The 20,533-nt window shown below is 41.5% G+C and overlaps 1 pseudogene; it reads left to right on the top strand.

Annotated features, from left to right (window-relative positions):
- Window positions 1-1,717: 1,717 nt before the first annotated feature.
- On the top strand, window positions 1,718-14,257 carry LOC129076460 (interferon-induced very large GTPase 1-like; annotated as a pseudogene).
- The last annotated feature ends 6,276 nt before the right edge of the window (window positions 14,258-20,533 follow it).

The raw sequence follows: 20,533 nt of genomic DNA, 5'->3' as shown, positions 1-20,533 counted from the left end.
ATGGGACTGGTTTATAAAGGGAAGGGGTTTTTCTGAATCCCTTTTTCTCAGTTCCAGGATTTGTACTGTGCATGCGCAAAAAGATGAATTCCTTATTTCAATTCGCAAACTGATTATTGCCCATAAGTAATTAGTTATATGACCTTCAAGCTTATAACCACAAGTGCCTATCCCTCAATCTCCCTTGATTACCCTCTAGAGGTCAAACAGCAATGCTAATTCATTATAATAATGCGATGATCAAGTGAGGTGAGACAGGGGTTAACTACCACTAAAAGGATGTGCACAGGCGTGGCCTTGACCTCGGTGCTAAAAGGTGTTTCCTGGCAACCAGGATGCTGCACACCATTGAGCGCCAGCAGCGGTTTCAGAGTTCCTTCATTCCTATGCCATCTCCCGCCTCAGTGACTTTCTCATTTTCAAAGGGAGGCTTCTGCATTGTTAATGGTACTGAACTTGCCAAAACTAAGCAAGCAGACCGGGGCCAGTCCATGTGGCATCACATTGTGATGGGGGTATGGTGCCCTGCGCAGAGTACCCCCAGGGCATTGCGGATGGAGTAAAGTAAAATTAGTCATTCCAGATGCTTTTTGGTAGGTCAGAAAAAGTGGATGGTGATTCCCTCTAGTGGAGAATGCCCTGAGCCCCTCTCTTAAAGTGGATTTTATGGAGAAAGACATGCATAGGGAAATATGGCAGGCATGCAAAGCTCATTAATCAATGTCAAAAGGCTATGTTTACAGAAACAGTTCATAGATGACAATTGAAGGAACACAGAGATTTGCCTCAGGTCAGGGGCTTGTAGACAGGGTGGTGTCCATTGAGCCCTGAAACCTGGGAAAATGATTACATTCTATCCTGCACCCCAAACCTCAGTACTCATAAACAGGAGGGCATTCTTCCAAAGTAAGTTTCATAGGATTTAATGCATTCCTTTTCCAGGCTTAATTGTCCCCGACCCTACCAATACAGATTAGGGCTGTACCTGCCTCTAGTATTGTTTCAAGCCTGAGCCAGGTGGGTGGAACAGAACAGCCAAAAGATAAAGAGACTTCTTTCAGATAGAATGAGGACTCCAGCCATGACAAAGTCCCGAAGCGAGGGTCATTTGTCCCTTTTCTCTGTCTCACAAGTCCTTCCATGATGGCCCCTACGTGACTGCCTGTCTTAGGCTGCCCCTGCCATTGAGGGGTCCTACCCATCCTTGACTCACCAGCCATCCTCCAGGGCAAAAGAAGGTGATGTGAGGGAGGCAGGGGCTGTGCCCCTGACAGGGGGACAGGTTTTGTCACCTTGGTGACCTATTTTCCCAAGGTCTCCTTGCTCAGCTCCAGCCTTGAGACCCTCTGGCCTGTTGGTGAAGCTACACTCCCTGAAACCAGGCAGGATGGTTCCCAACAATGTTGTGTGACCCAACAATGAAAGCTGGTAGAAGCATGTCTTTATTTACAACATTCCAACCTTGGGGGAGCTTAGAGCACTCACGCTCTGAGCCCAGTTTCATCCCATGCTTCCTAAGAGGCAATGAGCCACAAACCCCAAAGTCCCCCATATTTTATATGACCTTAATTTGGCTGTGCACACAATTCTCCAGTCCGTCTGGAAGGTACCAAAGTTGGCCTTTATTATAGCAGCTCTCTCCTTCAGGATTTGGGATACGTGTTCATTAGCATCCATATTATACTCCAGAAAGTTATGTGCTGTGATGCTTTGGATCATGGTGAAACTCAAGAAAAAGGTCTTAAAAGGCCAGGTAACACTCAAGTCTGTCAAGCAGCCTTTGCAGAAAAGTGCTTTGCAGCTTTGGAGTCAGCTACAGCAGGCTGGATCACAGCGACAGCATTTTCTTCCTCCTTTTTTTCAATTTAGGCTGCTTGGCCTCCTCCACTGGAAACTCCACAGCTCCTTGCTTGCTTCTTCCTTCCAGTCAGCATGGTAAGAAGCCCTTATTACTTCTCAGATCACATGGCCAACACCCTGAATGGCTGCTGCCCTGAGTTTAAATCCAGGCCCCAGGTCTTCCGGGGTGACGCGATTTCCGACTTCTCCCAAAATTGGTTACATCCGCCGGCCCTCCCGTATTTTCTGCCTTTTTCTGGCTGCCATTGTTAGTCTGGGCTGGCGTCTCCCATGATGCCGGAGGAACACCCCCAGGCTTTCACGCAGGTGTGGTAGGCTTTCTTGGCTTCTTCCATAATGAGCGGCATCAGGAGTCAAGGTTCTGCCCAGCTCCCTTACAGCGCAGCTCTTTACCGTAACTGTGACGCCGGCCAGCTGCTATTGGTATGCGAGGGCCCCTGCCTTCCGCCTGGATCTGCTGCTTCCCCATCCCACAGCTGTGGTTGCGGAGGCTTAAGGGTTTTTTCTTTTCTTTTCTATTTCTGAGGGCTCTCTGATTCAGGGAGACCCTATCTTTACACCCCATTCTAAACATTGTTTCAGACCCAGTGCATTATCCCAGGCATGAGAAGTGCCGGATGGGCTTGCTCTGTAAGCTCTGAGGTTTCAGGGGGCAGGGGGGACTTCCCTGAGATGTCCATTCCCTGTTCCAGGTGGAGGCTCATGGAAGCAGACGTGAAAGCAAACTGAATTACTACACAGCTTCTGAGAATGAAGAAAGACGCTAAGAGAAGTGGTCAGACAGGTAATTTAAAAAGGTATAAAATGTTCTAAGAAAATCAAACAGTATGTTCTAAATGGCATTCTTAGGATATGTTTCTTACATCTTCCTCAAATTTCTTCCTTCTTAGAAGAGATCTGTTTTTGCAATTGCAATGTGAAGAGCTTCATGTAGTCATTCCTCAGCAAAACAGCATGAATGGTGAAAATTTTTTAAGAAGCCAGTCAATTAAATTTCCTGTAAATTGTTCATACAGCAAAGGAAGGAACATTTATTCAGGAAAATTCATTAAACTCAGTAAGAACAGTGAAAGAGCCTAAGCCAGGAGGCACGGCAGCTCCTTCCCTCCACTCTGAGCAGGTGTGGCCAAGAAGAAGGTTTTTCCTGTCCTTTCAGCTCCCAGTCAGGGGACCGGTTATGTCACGGGGAGTGTCAGGCAGCCAGTGACACTCCCTACCGACTCTGGGCTGCAGAGGCCGAGTGGCAGGAGATAACTTCGCAGAAGGTGGTGCACCCTTCCTTCTCTCATTCCCACTCGTAGGTGTGGAAATGCTACCAGAGGGACGGCAGAATGACCATAACGGGGCCACAGCTGTCCTTGCCTCAGCTCGCTGGAAGGGCAGAGAGGTTCCGTGATGGGAAAGGCAAGCCAAGAAGGCTAGAGCAACTGTCCTTACCCAGTGGCAGTAGCACTGTCTCAAAGATTCTTCCCAGGGTAAACGAAGTTCATGACAGAGAGCACTGAAGCTCTACCAAAAGGGACTGACTTTATTTGAAACAGAGTGTGGGGAAGTTCAAGCCTAAGGGTGTTCTTGGAAACAATGGAGATTTTAGTGGCAAGCATTAAGAGAAGACCCTTAACTGCTTGATAGCATGACTATGAATGAAAAACAATGCATTTCCTTCTGAGATGAGGAAAGCTGTGGATACAGCAGGTTTTGTGTGAGAGCATACTTAAAATCCAGTTTCCAGCATGCTGAGCTTGAGCTATCTTTAAGACATCCAAGTGAGTGTGTTAAATGGGTATGCATCTGACATTTGAAGGGAAGCGTAGCTGAGACATGTATTAGGAGTCATGGATGTGTAGGTTGTATTTAATGCGATAGGGACTGGTGACACATTAAAAAAGAATCTACATATAGAAGGAAGACCAAAGATTACGTCTGTGGAATATGCTAACATCCAGAGTTGTATAAAAAGAGTGAGAACCAGTAAAGCAGAGTGATATAAGAGGAAAAGCAAAGGCGCAATATTCTCCAATCCAAGTGAAGGGAGTGTTTCCGGGAGGAGAGAGTGGTAAAGTGATGCTGGTTCAATAGAGAGTGGGGAATGAAAAATTAGAGTTAGTAAGTAAAGGCCATTGGTAAGCTTTATTTCATGAATGTCAGCTGCATTATGTTTGAAATGTCAGAAAAATCTTTGATGTTCAAATATCTTTCCAACTATCATGACTCTCATGTCATTATTGATCACCTTCCTTGGAAATATATAACATTCTAGATGCTGGGCCTATGGAGATGAACTGGACTTGGACACTCTTTCAGGAGCTTACAGTTGAGAATAAGGTACAGTCATACTTACATTTCAATATAATGGCATGATAATAACAATCACGTTAATAAATACTATAATGTCTTTTCTCAGCATGACTTTTTCTGCTCTTGCTACTGCTGCTGCTGCTGCTAACTGTCTTACTACTACTGAGGTAGGAAAGTTAGAATAGGACAAAAAGACCCTAAGTTTTACCTTTCCCCTTCTCTGTCTTGGCTGGGATATTGTTGATGAGACCCTCTCTGACCACCTCTTTCCCTGATTCCTCCTCCCCCATTTCCTATAATTAAGAACAAAAAAATATGCAGTCAAAAAAGGAGGAACAAGGAGGAGTCACATCAGCGGTCACCTCATCAGTGTCAGAAGACAAGGACCATCCTACCCCCCTTTCTTGCCCCCATTTAATAAAATCCTTCCATCCTGACCCCATCAGGGCCTCTGGTTCTTTGAGGTCATCGGTCTGACCTCTCCAGTGCTTGTTATCAGTTTAATGAACTCACTGTGCTTTGATACATTTTTCTCTCATGCTCTTGAATCCATTCTTGAGATGTGACAGAAACCTGGCCCCAGTATGAGGCTCAGGGCCCCTTGGGGTCCCTGGTGCCACCCTGCATCACTACTGCCACCGTCTAACCTGTTGGAACACATCCTCTGTGCCAGTGATATGTAAAATCTCAAGTAACCTTCCCCTTCCCTGCGGTGATATTTTATAGAGTCAAGAGTAAAACAGAGACAGGTTGAGTAACTCATTTGTTTACCGTTGGTATTTAGCTAGGAGTGGAGAGCAGGGGGAACTAGTCATTGATTTTTTTTTTTTTTTTTTTAAATGGGAGCAGGAGCATGGTTGCTTCACCAGGACACTGCAGCTTCAGGATTCTGGGGATTACAGCATTGCGCTCTCCGGAATCGATCAACTCTCTTCCCTTCCCCTTCTCATACCAGACTGACAGGTGGGGGCAGGGGAAGGCAAACAGAGGTGCAATAGCAGGGAAAATAGTGCAAAGACAGGTGTTTGACTAAGAGGCCTATCAATCTAGCCTGGGGATAAAGGCAAGTTGTTGGATGGTAAACCTATTGAAAGCTGAAGAAGGCTTGGGAAGTTGATTGGCCCAAGCTGCTATAATTCAAGGGAAAATAAGCAGCTGTCTCTCACCCACCTGGTAATGCAGTTGTCCCATTGGTTCAGGCTCTCTCTTGCCCAAGAGCACACGCCCATGTGGGTCTAGCAGCTACTGGGGCCCAAGCAGGAGGTGTGAGCTCTAAAGATCTAGGCTTTAATATGAGACACAAACTCTGGACACTGGCTTTTGCTTTGGCCTAGCTGAGGACAAGGTTGGGCTTTTTCCATGGAGCGACCAAGGTGGTGGGACATTGGAAACCCAGGGGTAGCTTCTAGTTCCACACAAATAAAACATTTTCTACCACCATCTATGTTTGGATCCTTCAGATGCTTTGCTTCTGATCTCATGGAAGAGCCTGATTCCCACCGAAAATCACTTGAGGTCATATAGCTATTAAGTGTGAAGCTTCTATGCAAAACCAAGCAGTTTAAAGTCTGAGTGTTTTCTTCACCACAACCATCACCTGGCATTCCTAACTGTCAAAATTGACTCATATCTACTAATGTATTCACTCCCTTTAAGTTACTTCCCTCTCTTGCTTAGCATTCTAATTTTAAGTGGGATTATTATTCTAATAAATCATTTGTATGTGAATCTGTGTCTCAGGCCTACTTCTGCAGAAACTAATGTACTATTTTTCATACTAATAAAGACGTGACAGTGACTTCTTTATGTCTTTGCTTGATTACTTTTTAAAATCATTGTAACTACTGATAAAGTACCAAGGGACATTAATACCCTGAGGTGCATTTTGAACTATAAGTTAAAATCACATTTATTCAGAACTTTCTACGTGCTCAAGTGTAATTCTCTAAAAACTCCTTGTTGAATAGTTCGGAAAGTGAAACCCAGATGAGACTATCTCAGCCTATCAACGTGGTGGTTCTGTTACTGCAAAGAGGACCGGGTCCTTAGCGGGTCTGCCTAGGGCTGTACAGTAGAGTGTGGGTTCTTGACTTTGTGCAGGAACATTTTCACAATACAAGGTTAGGTGATTTGGAGAGTATGTTTTAAAGTTGGGGACAGTGAAACAAGAAAAGGGTTAGAGATGGAAGAAGCAGCAGGAGAATCTAGGCAGGGCTGCTTTGTCTCTCTATAAATGTTATAGGAAAGAAATGAGTCTTGGTGGGCAGGGTCGGGGGTGCTTTAGCTCACTGGGAAGTCAGAGGAAAGGGGGCCTTGTACACAAATACATTAAGTTAGGTTAAGATGAGGTGCTGCTGCCCTTTGCTCTCCTGGTTACAACCCTCATGGGGTCTTTAGAGTTTAGAAGCTGCAATCCTGTGGGGGACAAAGAGGAAGAAGGGAAAGATTAAGTTGTGCCCTCCAGAGGGAGCGTGCATGCTGGGACCTTCATTTGGAAGGTCTTTTAGAGGCTGGAAGTTTATGGGAGGTCTTAGGGGAGGACCTTAATAGAATATTCATGAGTTTTATACTGATATGCCAATATGGGCTTCATTCCCTTAATTTCATCTGTCCTTGGGTGTGGCTGGTAAATTGCACTAATTGGGTTTTCACTCTCTGTAGTCCTCAAAGGGGTGATTTAAGCTATTTACCCTCTGTATGGGGTGAAGTGTAAACCATTTATTCTATGTCTTTGTTTACAAAAGATAAAATTTTTAAATTTACTGGATAGCTGTAAAGTGCTTGGCCTTTTAACTGTTTCAGTTTCCCTGTCCTGCTTGTCCTTGCTTTCTAGGCTGTCTTAGTTCTAAGAACTCAGGATGTTCTCAACTCTGATTTCCCAAAGACTCCTTGTGGAAAATTTTTCAAATGAAGGCCAAGTGACAGTTTCTCAACCTATCAATGTGGTTCTAATAAGATGTCACTCAACAGCAAAGCAACACTGAACTTGGGAGAAGCGGTATAACATTATAATAACTTATAGAATATTGTAGGAGAAAAGGGGCCCATATTAGCCTGACAAGCTCAGGGGAGGCTTGTGGAACAAGCCTTAGAAACTCTGAGACCAATGTAACTGCAAAGGATGGTGTGAAATTAAAACTGAATAAGTGAAAGGAGTTCATGGCAGGCCATCATGTCCTAGGACAGTCATTTTTCCTAACAAAGGTCGATCTTTACCTTAACTGAGTCTGCCTATTCTCTTTTCGCATTCATGATAACATACCTTTGGAGTGTCAAGGTAACTTCCCTTTTTCCCAAACTTCTTGGGTACAGGCTACGACCATGAATCTCCTCATTGTTATTGTTATCATCTTAATTGTTGACTGTTCACTATCCCTTACCCACCTATGGAAAAGAAGCATGTTTCTATCATTTTACCTTTTATCCAATCCCAGAAGTTTCCCTACTTTGCTTTCTCCCACCTCCCTAATCTATCACCAGTGGATTTCATGCCACCCCCTTATGTCTCTTCCTTTCATTGTCATGTATAAAATGAAGTGCCAAACAGCCATTTTCCAGAGCATTTTTCAATCCATTGAGATATTCCTTCCTAGCAGTTGTCATCTCTTTAGCTCAAATAGACTCACCAAAAATTCTCTGCAGTTTCGAATGATCCTTACATTGACAATACTTACTCAGTGTATGACATTGTTCTAAATGCTTTCTACCTAGCAATTGATTTATTCCTCCTAAAAACAGCATGGGAAATGTACTGTTACAGATAGGGCACTTGATCACAGAGGTCGCATCATGTGCCCAAGGTCTCACAGGCAGTGCTACTAAAAAGATAGTTGGAGTAAATATTGTGTCAATTTCAACGGTAATACAGATGCCTTCCTTCACTGCCTTATCCCTTCATTCTCCACAGCACTACTATAAAAGGCGGAATGGCTTTCTCAGACCTCTTGGAAAGTTTAGAATGATTAAAGATAATTATAACTTTGAGGGAATGGGGAAAGATTGTGTGCTTTATATGTCTTTCTCACAGTCCAAAGGAAAAGCCTCCTAAAACTTAAGGAGTAAACTGAATTCACACCCTGCCCTTGTGAGCTCAGACTGCCATAACACGAAACCATAGACTGGGTGTCTCAGAGAACAGAAATTTATTTCTCCTGATTGTGGAGCATCTAGGATCAATATTCTGGTTTATTCCATTCCCAGTGAGGGCTGTCTATCTGGCCTCTGCTTGCGGCTTGCCTCCCTCCTTCCTGGCTTCACTCAGGAGAGAGAGATCTCTGATGCCTCTTCCTGTAAGGACACTGACCCCCACCATGAGGGTCCCGTCCTCGTGAAAGCATCTCACCCTGATTATCTTTCAAGGTCCCCTCTCTACATCACATTGAGAGTGAGGACTTCAGCACAGGACTTTCAGGACCAAAACATTTAGTCCATAATACACCCCCGTTACCTAGACTTTCTCATATTTATATCTATTTCCTCTGAGAGAGAGACCTACTTCAAAATTCCTCAATGTAAATTTTCATTTTAATTTATGAAAATTTTACATTTTATTAATGTTGTTTGATGCTGTATTAGAATCTATACCCTCCTAACCCCATTTCTAAAGGCCTTGTGGTCACTTCTTTCCTATTGTACTTGGGATCTCTTGTTCAGCTTACTCTGGAAATCCTCTTTATCTAGTAATGAAGTGAGGCCCAATTTCTGTGTTTCTATGCGCCTTACTTTCTTTTCTTAAAATTAAACTAGTTATTCACTGTTGGACATTTACACTTTCTATTTGTTATTTTAAACATCACAATAAATCTCATTTTTGAAAAAAAAAAGGTTTGTGAAACAATGCAGTAAAGGGACCCCCGTGGTGTGGGCTGGTCCCCTGGCATCCTATGGATTAATTCACTTGTTGATTGATGCAATTTATAAAATTAATTTCTGGCATTACTTCCTACTGAACAAACTCAGGCTATCTAACTACTTCCCACATGGTTTCTACCTCGATTTACAACCTCCTTCATAATGAACTCTAACAACAGCACTGTGTATTTCCTACTTGCTACTGTAACCACAGCCCTTCACACATGCTCACACATAGTAGGTGCAGATCACATATCAAATCTACCTATTCACTTGTAAAATAGTTGACCAATTTTGCTACTAAACGTGTACATTCCTAAAGAGCATCAACTATGGATTGTGTCTGCATTGTGATTTGTCAACATTTTTCTGCTGTTAATAACTCATCGCACATTTTTTAAGTGCCAGCTGGAATTTCAGATGCCTTCTATTATTAGTTTACACTTGAAACCTATATAATTTTATTAACCAATATTGCTGTAATAATTTTTCCTTAATTTTTAATTCAGTTTTTTAATTGTTATTAAATTACCGTTGCCCCAATTTCTCCTCATTCTCTCCCCAGCCATGCTCACTCTCTGCTCCTCCACAGCGTGTCTTTTACTTCCAATAAGCCTTAATAAAGACCCATTTCACCGACCACGTCAGCCTTACCTGCACTAACCTTTCAACTATGGTACCTCTACTCCTGTGAACTATTCCTGAGCCCAGTGTCTTCTAGTTTTGATAATCATGTCATTCTCCTCCTGACTGACTCCCTGTCCTCCTACTTCACTGGTCCTCAGGGCTCCTTCCTCAGTGACTCCAATCCAGTGACACTGTGATCCCCATGCCCTGATCCCACCTGGTGGCGTCTCCATTCTCTGCACTACTATTGCCCCAAACCCCGTTTCCACATAGTCCTCTTCCCTCTAGCCCAGGTGACTTTGTGCCAGTTTTTTATCCCTTGAGCACAGCCTCTGAACCTCATTTAATAATCACAATGCTTGAATGACTGAAGAATTTATCAAGAGTCTTTTTTATTTGTACACAAAACGTTCTGGTTGAACAATCAAAGTTAACATATGATATATGATACTCCTTAGTTGAAAGCCTTTAAGGATGCATTACACAAAACCAAAAAGCACTCAGGAAATGGTAACAGAACGTTGCCATTTTCAAGGATGCAGTAATGCAAAAGGCACCAGGCTGGCAGGGGCTTTGCTTCTGTCACAATTTGCATATCATCAGCTTGAAAGGGAATTCCAATGCTTACTAAGACTATGTTCCAGAGACCAAAGGGGAAACCGTACCGTTCAAGAATACCTATTACCTTTATACATTTTCTATTACAAGAGTGTTTTCTGGAGACATGGGTCATTCGACCTCAAACTCAACGTATGCTTGAAGTTCTTGGGATACAAAGATACCAGACCAGCACAATTGTGCGGCTTTGAAGATCCAAGCGTTAGACTGCTAATCTCCGGATTATCTGTTTTCACTAGATATTGAGGGCTAGAGGGTGTTCCTGCAGATGGAAGCCAACGGTTGCTCTTATGTCCAACATGAAGAAATTCCTTTCTTTGTCTCAGGGCTCCTTGAACTCATCAGTTTTGAGAATCTAGTATAATGATACTACTATCAAACATTTACTAGAGCACTTGGGCAGGGACACTGCTCTCAGCTTAGAGGACTGTGCCGCAATTGCCCCCAAGCAAGGATTCCTGATTGATGAAGACCAGAGAGAATGTAAGGAAGCCACAGGCACAGGTGCTAACGGTTCTACTGAAAGAAATGAAGATATCGCAGGTGGAGGAAAACTTTCTACCACTTAAGGGACACCTGTGGCATATTTGGTGTAAAAAGAACAAAGAGCTCTATCACCACAGAAGGGAATCAGAGCATTGAACAGCACAACAGTGAGGTTGTGAAAGAAAAACAAAAAATACGGCAAGAACAGTTGACCAGAGCCTTTACTCTCAATGACTTAATGCAAGCTGTCCTTCAAATTCTCCAAAATCATTCAGAAACTCAAACCGTACTCTACTTTTTGCAGTGGCTCAGTGTGTTTATGGACAACCTGACCGCAGGACACTTGGAAAAACTGAATGAAAAGAAAAATGCTCTGTGGTCACAGATACAAACAGAAAAGCAAAAGGCACCAAAGAGCAGCAACCTACTACGCTGGCAAGGAGAGATAGAAGTTATCTCCGAGGAGATTAGTGACTGTACCCTGGGGGTTGAGCAACTTCTCAGAGAAGCTGGCCAAATTTATGAAGCTCTAGAAGAAGCTTCTGCCACCAAAAATGAACTTTTTCTCTCTCTTCCCCAGATTGCTGCAGATCTGCTGATATCTGGTGTCCCCATTGAGCTGATGGATGGGGACGCTTCCTATGTGCCTCTCAAGTGGGTGGCAGCTCTTTTTGACAAGGTCTCTGAGAAACTTGGGAACAAAAAGATCTTCATTCTCTCCATCCTTGGCCTCCAGAGCTCGGGGAAGTCCACCCTGCTGAACGCACTTTTTGGGCTGCAGTTCACTGTCAGTGCTGGCAGGTGCACCCGGGGCGCCTACATGCAGCTCCTGAAAGTAGAAGAGACTTTCGTAGAGGAACTGGGCTTTGACTTTGTGCTTGTTGTGGACACCGAAGGACTCCGGGCCCCAGAACTCAGCAACAAATCCAAGAATCGTGACAATGAGATGGCAACCTTTGTCATTGGACTTGGAAATTTGACTCTGATCAACATTTTTGGGGAAAACCCATCAGAAATGCAAGATATTCTACAAATAGTTGTGCAAGCTTTTATGAGGATGAAACAAGTGAAAATCTCACCGAGCTGCTTCTTTGTCCATCAGAACGTGGGGGAAGTCACAGCTAAAGACCAAACTATGGAAGGACGCAGGCGCTTAGAGCAGAGACTGGATGAGATGGCAGCAACGGCGGCAGAGCAAGAGCAGTGCTCAGGTGTAACTCGCTTCAGCGACGTCATTAAATTTGATATCAATACTCACGTCGACTACTTTGCTCACCTCTGGGATGGCAACCCCCCAATGGCTCCTCCCAATCCTCGCTACAGCCACAACATCCAGGAACTGAAAAGGAGAATTCTTAAGACTGCCAAGGAGGACTCTAGGGGAAGCATCATGAAGATATCAGATGTAAAAGTCCGAGTTCAAGATTTGTGGAAAGCCCTGGTGAGTGAAAATTTTATTTTTAGTTTCAGGAACACCCGAGAGGTCATGGCCATGAGCAAATTAGAGACCATGTATAACTCCTGGACCTGGCATCTCAGGAGTCATGTGCTAGGCTTGCAGAACCAGCTGATCAACCAGATTAAGAATGGAAAAATCCAGACAGTCACAACAAGCACACTTGAGGCTGAAGTTTCAGAAAAATATGAAGCCATCAAGGAAGAGCTTGAAAAATATTTTAATGAAGACCCAGAGAGTGAAATCCTGATTCAGTGGAAAGCAAATTTTGAAAATAAGCTAATAAACCTTAGAGACACTTATTTTAGAGAGCAAAAATAAAGCTGAGGGACATATTAGTTACAAAAAGAATCAAGAAAAGCTGGATAATAAAAAGTCAGGTTATGAAAAGGAATTACTGGAAAGAAGCCGAGAACTGGCTTTAACTGTAAAGGGCAAAGAACTGAGTGAGGAAGCGCTGTATGAGAAATTCAATCAAGTTTGGCAAAAATGGGTCTACGATGTGTCCTCAACAGTCCCTTCAGTCAAAGAGCCTAATATTCATGTGGATTCTGAAAACATCCTTTTGGAACATTTTAAAAAGGAGAAAAACATTGGGAACACACTGAAGAAAAATTATGGAAAAGTATTTCAAATCAATTATGATGAACATGTCAAATTGAACAAAAAATGGGGCGTTTTCCCAATGAACTTAGGAGTCTCTGATAAAGAGTCCATAAATAGGACCACTGACCACATTGTTTCAAGATTTAATGAAACTATTAAGAACATTCAAAGGGAAGACTACAATCCAACTTATTTCCATGAAATCCTGAGAATAATAGAAGAGGGGGTGAAATCTGCACCCACTGAGGAAAGATACACATTTACAAATAAATATAAAATTGACTTATCTTTGTGTTTATTCGAAAGAGCATCAAAAAAGTTTGAACAAATGCACAAGGCATTCAAAAGAGCAAATGATCCTGTACACTATCTGCAAAGCAAGAAAGATGATTTCTTCATGAGTTTTAAGATCTCTTGTCAAGGAGCAACCTCTATCACAACATTTGTTAACTTCCTGTGGCACAAACTCACTCCTGCCGTCTCCACCGCCACTAGGGGAGGAATGGTCCTTAAAATTGCTGGGGACATGCGAGCTTCCTGCCCAGCATTCAGCGGAAACAGGGCTAACCTGGAGAAACACGTTCTTATCTCTCTGGCAGAAAAAGAAAGTTTTGAGGATTACTGGGAGTACATTCATGATCCAGAAGCATTTTTTAGGAATTTCATTCAAAATCATATTAAAAGGTATTGTTCAGACCAAAGAAAGGAGAAAATAAAGACTTTTTTAAACATGAGTATACAGGACATCAAGAACACCATCCTCTTTGCTATTCATGAGTCCACAGCAAGAGTTAAAGGTAAGAGCAGCACCGCATCTGGGTGGTTGGATTCCTTCTGCGATCACGTGGGGAGTAACTTGATCTTTCCACGAAAAGACTTGATAAGCATTGAACATCAGGAGATAAAAGATACTGAGTTTCTCAAAGAAGCCATGAGTGACGCTTTGGATCCTGCAATGAGCACTGTAGAAGAGGAGTATTCGACTCTGCCCATAGAAGAAATGGTTCCTGAAATCCAGAAAATGCTCTCTGAACACCTCTGTGGGTGCTGGAAACAGTGTCCCTTCTGTAAAGCCATTTGTACAAACACAATCCCTTCACATGATGGAGACCACAGTGTTCCTTTCCATCGTCCTGAGGCTGTCAATGGATGGCGATGGGTTAATACAGACCATTTTTCCATTGATTACTGTACTAGTGCAGTAGCAAGTGATTGTTTCTTTATTTTGAGTCGCAAATTCCCATATAAGAACTATCGAGAGGCAGGAGGGGAATATGCCACATGAAGCATCACCCCAGATACTCCACCCAGACATACTGGAAATGGTTTGTCTGTCACTTTAGATCAAACCTAGAAGAAAAATATCAGAAAAAATTTGCAGGTCCGGGTGGAATCCCTGAGGCCTGGGCCAAAATCACAAAGCAGGATGTGCTTGATGACTTTGAAAAACAATAATGCTCAATGATGGAAAAAAGGGCCAGAATCTGAACAAGAGTCACAGGACCTGAATAATTCTAATTATCTCTTCCTCCAATCCTTTATTATTTATATGTTAAAATAAAACATTTAAAAATAAATTAACATTTCAAGAATTCAAAATCCTATGGAAGGACTTCATTTTTTTCTCTCAATTATTTTATGGTTGAAAAACAAATTACTAAACTATATGAACATCATTATAAAAATTAAATAATATTCCTTTAAAATAACTATTTCATATTTAAACTGTTATTCAGGATGTTTTAACTTTATATAATGCTATGTAAAATCTCAGAAATATATTTTCGTGTGTGTGAGCTATTTTTTATGGCATTTTTTTCATTATCATTTTTCCCCCTTTAACTTCTTCCACAAGAAATTCATTTTCATAGAGAGTAATGAAAATCATTGCAGACTGCTACAATGTTTTATAAATTAGCTGTATGGAATTTTAAACCAATATACAGTTCTTGGCTGGAACCTGCAAATTACCTTTGTTTTTTAAGTGTACTTTTCTCACCTCTTAAACTGCGACAAAAAGTTACTAACCCTTGAAAAGAAAAATATTAATGGAACGATGATTCCCAAGTATAGTGAAAATTTAGACATATTTTGTTCTGGGAAAGAATAACACAGACTTGAACAAATTAAAGCCTGCATCAATTCAGGAAACCCTATAAAGCAAATATAGAAAATAAGAATAAAATAACTTTCTCATTGAACCATCACCCTATTGTTCCCTGTCATTTTCACAGTTCTCTCTGCATCCTTAAAAAAATGGTTCATAAAAGCTTAGGTATTCAAAGCCTGGTATTCATACAGGTCTAAACAGGACTGGCTTTTGGAACGAGATTTATGAGCAGGTGAAAATGCCCATTTTCATCAAGGTGGGGAACAAGGTCAGCTTTGATTACACCATTAATGATTTTAAAAACTAATCCTTGCCCTAGCTCGTGTGCTTCAGTGGATTGAGTGCCAGCTTGAGAACAGAGGGTCGCTGGTTCAATTCCTAATCAGGGCACACACCTGGGTTGCGGGCCAGGTCCCCGCTAGAGGTCACTTGAGAAGCAACAAAACATTGATGTTTCTCTTCATCCTTTTCCCCCTCTTCCCCCCTCTATAAAATTGAATAAATAAAATCTTCTTAAAAATTAATTCTTAAATAATGAAATATCAAAAATATACAATTTTAGGTTCTGATATTTCAATAAAAAATTCTTTTTCTGTATTTAACTGCAAGGAAACGCTTATCTCCAAGAGAGACACCAGTGAGACTTCTCACACTATTTAAGCTATAGGGTTATGATCAGAATAAAATTGAAAAACCCACTAAAGCCACCAAGAACCTGAGAGGAAAAACAAATCACCCGTCTGCAAATCGACATTTCCTGAAACAATGACTTACGCTACATTCTTGGAGGTGATGAGTTAAAGGAGCCCTGATACAAAGCAGAGAATTTTTTCATTTTGGACATAAGAGCATCCATTGGCTTCCTTTACAGGAACATTCTCGACTCTGCCATAGCCAGTGAAAACAGACAATCCAAGGAACAGCAGTCTAAAACTTGGATCTTCAGAGATGTTTGATAGTCCTGATTCTGGTATCTTTGTACCCCCAGAGATCTTCAAACATATGTTGAGTTTGAGGTGGAATGACCCATATCTCCAGGAATAAAAACAAACAAAGAAAAAACCTGTAATAGAAAATGTATAAAGGTAATAGGTGTGCTTCAACAGTATGGTTTCTCTTTCGTTCTCTGGACTATAGCCTAAGTAAGGGTTGGAAGCACCTCCTAATCCGATCATATTCAAATGGTGACAGAAGAACCCCTGCCGGCCTGGCGCCTTTCCCATTACTGCATCCTAGAAAACGGCAATGTTCAGTTAACATTTACTGAATGCTTTTGTTTTTGTTTAAGGAACCCATAATGACCATTAACTAAGAGGTATCAAATACCATGTATTAAATTTGATTTTTTTCAACTCCAATTTGTTGTATATGAATAAAAATGATTTTGATAAATTCTTCAGGCATTTAAGCATTATGATTATTAAGTGAGAATCAGAGGGGTTTTCTGCAATAGTAATGAAGAGAATAAAACTTCCATCAAGGTGGGATCAGGATTACAGGGATTATAGTGTCATTGGATGGGGGCCACTAAGGGAGGAGTGCTAAGGATCAGTGAAGTAGGAGGAAATGGAGTCAGTAAAAATGAGTGCCACGTGATTATCAAGAATTGAAAACACTGGCCCTGGCTGGTGTGGCTCAGTGGGTTAAGTGCTGGACTGTGAAACAAAGAGTCACTAGTTTGATTCCCAGTCAGGTCACATGCTTCAGTTGTGGGCCAGGTCCCCAGTAGGGGGCAAACAAGAGTTAACCATGCATTGATGTTTCTCTCCCTCACATTCTCCCTCCCTTCCCTACTCTCTAAATATAAATAAAATCTTTTTTAAAAAAGACAGTAGAAGACACCGGGATCAGGAATAGTTCACAGGATTAGAGGTACCATAGTTGTAATGTTAGCAGAGGTAAGGTTCACATGGTCAGTGAAATGGGTCTCTTAAGGGTCTTTGACAGTTGAAAACATAAAAATATAGAAATTGGAGGTCACCACATTAGTAAGTTAAATGGACTTTCAGAGTAAGTTAAGCACTAGATCTCAAGTGCACTGGGAAAGAAGGAACCACAAGACCTTTGGAAATGTGGTTAGGAGGGTGATAGATTCTATAGATTCTAATACCACATCAAACAACATTAATAAAATGTAAGTTTCTTAAATTAAAATGAAAATTTGCACTGAGACATTCTGAAGTAGGTGGGTGTCTATCTCAGAAAAACAGGATAGAAGTATGAGAAAGTCTAGGGAATGATGTGTGTTATGGACTAAATGTTTGTATCCACGCAAAAAATCATATATTGAAGCCCTAACTCCCAGTGTATATGGAGAAGGGGGCCTTGAGAGATAATCAGAGTAAGATGAGTTCATGAGGATGGGACCCTCATAAAGGGAGCAGTGTCCTTATAGGAAGAGACATCAGATCGATCTTGACCTCTCTCCCTCTCTCTGCTTGTATGAACCAAGGAAAGAAGGTGGCAAGCCGCAAAAACCCAGCCAGACAGAGAGCCCTCACCAGGAATGAAATCAACCAGACCTGACTTTGATGTAAGATGCTCCAGAATTATGAGAAATAAACTTTTATTGTTTAAGACACTCGATCTATGGGTTTACATTATGGCAGCCTGAACTAAGACAGGATGTAAGTAAAATGACCCCCTTACCTTTTGGCATGCCCTTCCTTTGGACTACGAGGAAATACATATTAATCACACATTCTTTTCCCCCTTACTTCAAAATTGTAATTCTCTTTAATCATTTTAAAACTTCACTAAGGTCTGAAAAAGCCACTCAGCCCTTTATAATAGTGCTGTGGTGAATGAGTGAACAAGGCAGTGAAAGAAGCATCTGTATTATAATGAAATTGTCACAATATTTACTAAAGCTGCTATCTTTGCAGTCATAGTGCCTGTGAGACCTTGGACATGTAATGTAACCTCTCTGTGCTCAAGTGCCCTATCTGTAACAGTACATTTCTCTTGCCATTGTTGGGAAGAAAACATGAATTGTTATGTAGAAAGTATTTAGGACAGTGCCATACACTGAGTAAATGTTCTCTAAGTCTAAGTTATTATAATGTTGTACCACTTCTCCCAAGTTCCATATTTCTTTGCTTTTGAGTAACACCTTATTGATAGGTTGAGATATTCTCATCTGGGCTTCATTTGCAAAAATATTCAACAAGGAGTCCTTGGGAAAAATCACAGTTGAGAACAATGTAAGTTCTTAGAACTAAGACAGACTAGTAAGTCAAGATAAGCCAATAGGGAAACTGAGACAGATAGCTAAACAGCCAAGCAGTTTACAGCCATCTAGTAAACTTAAAATTTTTATATTCTGTAACCAAGGACACAAGAATAAATGATTTACACCTTCACCACAGTCAGAGGCTTAATGGCTTAAATCACCCTGCTCATGAAGATAAATAGCGGAATTCCAATTAGTGCCATCTGCCAACCACACCTAAGGACAGCTGAAGTTGAGGGAATAAACTACATCTTGGCACATCAACATAAAGCTGATGAATATTCTATTGAGATCCTCCCCTAAGACCTTCCTGGAACACCCAACCTGTAAAACCCTCAAAATGAATATCCCAGCATGAGCTCTTCCTCTAAGGAACACTTCTTCCTCTTCTTCCCCTACGGGCATGCATCTCAAACTCTAGAGGACAACATAAGTCTTGTAACCAGGGGAGCAATGGGCAGCAGCAGCTCGTCCTGGGCTAGCCCACCGAACCTACCTCCAAGTCCCCCTTTCCCGGACTTCCCAGTGAACTAAGGCACCCCTGCTTAGTCTCATTTATCCTATAACATTTTTGGAAGATGAAGCAGCCTCACCTAGGTTCTCCTGTTGCTTCTTCCATCCTAAGCCCTTCCTTGTTTCATTGTCCCTAACTTTAATAAACATACTCTCAAAATCACCTAGACTCATATTGTGAAATCTTTCACGCAAAATTCAAGAACCCACACACTACCATATGGCCTTAAGCAGACTTGTGAAGGGCCAGGCCCTCTTTGCAGTAACAGAACCACCAGGTTGATAGGCTGAGATAGTCTCATCTGGGCTTCACTTGTAGAAATATTCAACAAGGAGTTTTTAGAGAATCACATTTGAGAACATAGAATGTTCTTAATAAATGTGATTTTTAACTTATAGCTTAAAATGTACATTAAGGTATTAATGCCCTTTGGTACTTTATCAGTAGCTACAACTATTTTAAACAGTAATCAACCAATCAAAGGCTTAGGGAAGTGACTGTCACAATTCTTTAGCTGTATGGAAAATAATGTCTTGGGTTCCTCAGAAGCAGTCCTAAGACAGAGATTCACATACCAATGGTTAATTAGAAAAATTATACCAGTAAAAATTAAAACGGGGAAGTAATTTAAAGAGAGGGAATATATTAGTAGTTGTGACTCAAATTTTGAGAGTTAGGGAATGTCAGCTTGCAGTTGTTGTAAAGAACACAAACCTGCAAGTTAGGCCACTTGATTTTGCATAAAGCCTTCAACATTTACTAGCTGCATGACCTCAAATTGTTGTTGGTGGGAATTAGGCTTTTCCACCAAATCACCAGAAAAGCATACCAAGGACCCACATGCAGATTATGGTGTGGCATGGTTTATTCATGTGGAAATAAAAGTTGCTCCCTGGATTTCTAATGTCCCACCACCCTCTGTTTTGCCATGCAAAAAGTCCAACCTTGTCCTGAGCTAGGCTAAAGCAAAAGCCAGTGCCCAGACTTTCTACCTCATTGCTTGGAAGGATATTTAAAAAAATCAAAGATGGTTCTGATATTTCAAGCAGATAAGGCAGCTGACATTAACTAAATAAAGGTCACCAATGGCCTGTACTTTACTAAGTGCAATTTTTTTATTCTCAAACCTGTTACTTACCCTCTACCAGCATCATTTTACCACTCTCTCCTCCCTGAAACACTCTCTTCATTTGGATTTGAGAATATTGTATTTTTGCTTTTCTTCCTGTGTCATTCTGCTTTACTGGTTCTTCCTTTTGTGGTAGAACTCTCAATGCCAGCATACGCCAAAGGCTCAATCTTTGGTCTTCCTTCTATGTCTAGACTCTTTCTTAATGTATCACCAGTCACTGTGGCATTAAATATCTCCTACACATTGATGACTCCTAATACATATGTTTCACCCACACTTCAGTTCAAATGTCAAACACATGCCTATTTAATACATTCACTTGGATGTCTTAAAGATATCTCAAGCTTAATGTGCTGGAAACTTGTTTCTAAAAATGCCCTCACCCAAAACCTGCTCTACTGACAGCCTTCCTCAACACAGTTAAAAGTAAATCCATTGTTTTTGATTCATTCTTTTGCTGTCATGGAGTTATCAGTCTCCTCTGAATTGTTTGCCACCAAAATCTCCATTGTTTTTAAAAACTCTGTTTCAAGCTAAAGTCAGTTTAGGTAGAGTTTCATGGTTCTCCATCACTACAACTTTTTCTCTTTGGAAAATATCAAAGTCAGTGCTACAGTTACCAAACAAATAGACCCTTGGGGGGGATGGTGCCCAGATGCTATTATCGAAACAACAACACCTCCTTCCTCAGGGTCCCTTGGCTGTGGGTCCTTTTGCCCGCCACCCTTGGAATTATGGCTCTG

Source organism: Pteronotus mesoamericanus, unplaced genomic scaffold, assembly GCF_021234165.1.
Source record: "Pteronotus mesoamericanus isolate MK-2021 breed Mesoamerican mustached bat unplaced genomic scaffold, CSHL_Meso_final contig_591, whole genome shotgun sequence".
Classification (NCBI taxonomy): Eukaryota; Metazoa; Chordata; class Mammalia; order Chiroptera; family Mormoopidae; genus Pteronotus; species Pteronotus mesoamericanus.
This window is presented reverse-complemented; position numbering and strand designations above follow the sequence as displayed.